This window comes from Hordeum vulgare, chromosome 7H, assembly GCF_904849725.1.
Source record: "Hordeum vulgare subsp. vulgare chromosome 7H, MorexV3_pseudomolecules_assembly, whole genome shotgun sequence".
NCBI classification, from domain to species: Eukaryota; Viridiplantae; Streptophyta; class Magnoliopsida; order Poales; family Poaceae; genus Hordeum; species Hordeum vulgare.
This window is the reverse complement of record NC_058524.1, coordinates 124,201,279-124,203,864: the sequence shown is the minus strand read 5'-3', so window position 1 is coordinate 124,203,864 and position 2,586 is coordinate 124,201,279. Positions and strand designations below refer to the sequence as shown.

Genomic DNA, 2,586 nt, shown 5'->3' with positions numbered 1-2,586 from the left:
AACTGTAAAGAACATATAAAAAATCAGAATAAAAAAACACGCTACTCCTACATTATTGGATTGGCTAAGTAGCGCTGCGCTACAGATGTGACCTGCTTACGTCTCGCAGCGGACCAGAAATAGCCCACGCGGGCTCAAACTAGCCTATTTGGATCATGATTACCCTGAACCGGTAATGATGATTCCTATACAACGCCTGGTGTAATAGTATTTTTTTTCTTTGAAACATTTGTACTCCCTCCGTTCCTAAATATAAGTCTTTGTAGAGATTTCACTAGTGGACTATATACGGATGTATATAGACATACTTTAGAGTATAGATTCAACCATTTTGTTTCGTATGTAGACCCTTAGTGAAATCGCTTAAAAGACTTATATTTAGGAACGGAGGGAGTAGTAGCCATTGGAACTTGGAAGGACACTGCTATGGGTCCAAGATCCAAAAATAATATACTCTCTCCGTTCCAAAATAATTGTCTTGACTTTGTACTAGCTCTAATACAAAGTTGTATTAAGCTTAACACAATTATTTTGAGATGGAGGGAGTACCAAATAATTCGTACAACTAAAATTACAATAATATCTTGTGAAGACATCACTCCATGGTACGAATAAATTGCACGAAGATACACAATTAAAGCATTGGAAGCTGACTAGTATCAAGATTGATAACTTTTTCCGGATCCGTATCATATTTGAGGCGACACGTTACAAAAATGATTAAAATCAGGGTTTATATATATTGACGGTGTATCTGATCGATTAGGCCTGCTCAGCAGGTGCTCACGATGCATGTTTTTTACAGAAAAATCCCACCTTATACGTAATCTCCATTAATAAAAGCAGGAGAAGGCAGATTCAACTCTGCATCTGAACTGTCTAAACATTAATCAACGTTCTGAATACCTCGTTTAAAAAAACGGTTGTCAATCCCGGCCGCAACCTCTCCCTGTCTCTCCCCCGTCCCCGCTCGCCAGGCCGCCCCGCCGCGCCGCGCCGCTCGCCTCGCTCGCCGGCCCGCGTGCTCCTCGCCGCTCCGCCCCGCCGCTCGCCAGGCCGCCCCGCGTGCTCCTCGCCGCTCCGCCCCGCCCTGCGTGCTCCTCGCCGCCCCGCCCCGCGTGCTCCTTGCCGCTCCGCTCCGTCCCGACCGGTTCCTTGTTGCTCCTCCATCTTCCCCTTTCTTCTATCTTTTCTTTCCTCCACACCCTGTTCCCCGCCCTGCTCGGCCGCTGTCGCCCGGCTACTCTCACTGCGGGTGCCACTCGATCCCCGTCGTGGGTACGCGGAAGCCGCAACCCCTGCTCACGTTCTCGCTTGCCGTCCTGGGACTGCGTGGAGCGGTGGAGGCTGCGCATCCTGATTGCATGCCTGCCTGCTGTCCCCGGAATCAAAAGCGCGCCGCCACATCGACAAACATCTGGACCAACCATCCCGCTCTACGCTGCTGTGATTTTCCATCATAGCACATCGCTAGCTCTTCGGTTCTGTTGATCTAATCACGCTTTTTAGGTCTCCAAGAGGTACACACCATGCCTCCTGATTGTGACACTGAGTCAGTTAGTTTGTACTTTTATGAACTGTAGTTTACTGTTGTTGTTGAATGTATGCATGAGACTGACTATGAATTGTAAATTTCTTTCATGATGCTTGTACTTCATGGACGCTCATGTCTTGTTGATTGGAACTTTCTCTGTCTTTTATGTGTTGTAGGAAATACGATTCATCTCTGAACATTTTTTAGAAAGAAGTCCGAGGCCCCGCGTTAAATTAATGACGCCATTCACTTCTGAACATATGAGCAATTTGTACTTCTTAGTGCTCACTTCAAACAATTACTCCTTGCAATTCAGATTAGACTTACAAGTCTGTGTGTACAGACATAATAAAAATAAGATGGGCAATTCAGATCAGACTTGAATACAAGAAATTATTTCACTTTGAAACTATATACACATGATTCAGTGCACACTTGAATATGGAAATTTATATTCAGCTTGAGATGCTATTTATTCTAGGTTTTAGGGTATCCCTTTACCACCTTGATCGCTGAAAGAAACCTAACTTGTTGGAACAGATACTGATTTCGGAATTGTAGCATTAGTTTACTTGTATCCCTTTACCTCCTTGATCGAGTTACATTGCAGAATTGAGCTTCGGCTGTTCTGACCTTATTGTACTCTCGTGTGATTTTTGCTTGTATGTTCACTGCGTTTTCCCCTTCCTCTCTCGCCTGCCATTTGTCTCTACCGCGTCATCCCTGCCGACGAGCTCGGCCTCTGAGACAGCAGCCCCCTGTCCGCCGGTTTGTGAAACGAGAATGCCAGTTGTTCTTCAACACTAACACAGCTCCCTTTTTTTCCTAGAGATGAATGTTTCATTGAATGATAATTATAAATCTGTAATTTATTTGTTCTTTGGACTAATGCATTGCTAAAATGGATAACAACTGAAACTAACCACCAATTTCTTCTATTCTTTTATTCATATATATTTTATGCCCATTCAGACCTGTACTTGTCCCTTCAGATACACGGCACTCATTTTATTTCAAAAACCAAAATTTATTGATTGAGGACCGGAAGACCA

General features: G+C 44.2%; 1 long non-coding RNA gene across 1 annotated transcript; it reads left to right on the top strand.

Moving 5' to 3' along the window:
* The first annotated feature begins 1,088 nt into the window (after positions 1 to 1,088).
* Positions 1,089 to 2,166, top strand: LOC123413212. The gene is made up of 2 exons (XR_006613693.1): positions 1,089 to 1,520; positions 1,711 to 2,166. It is a non-coding gene; the product is annotated as an uncharacterized LOC123413212 (long non-coding RNA).
* Positions 2,167 to 2,586: the final 420 nt, after the last annotated feature.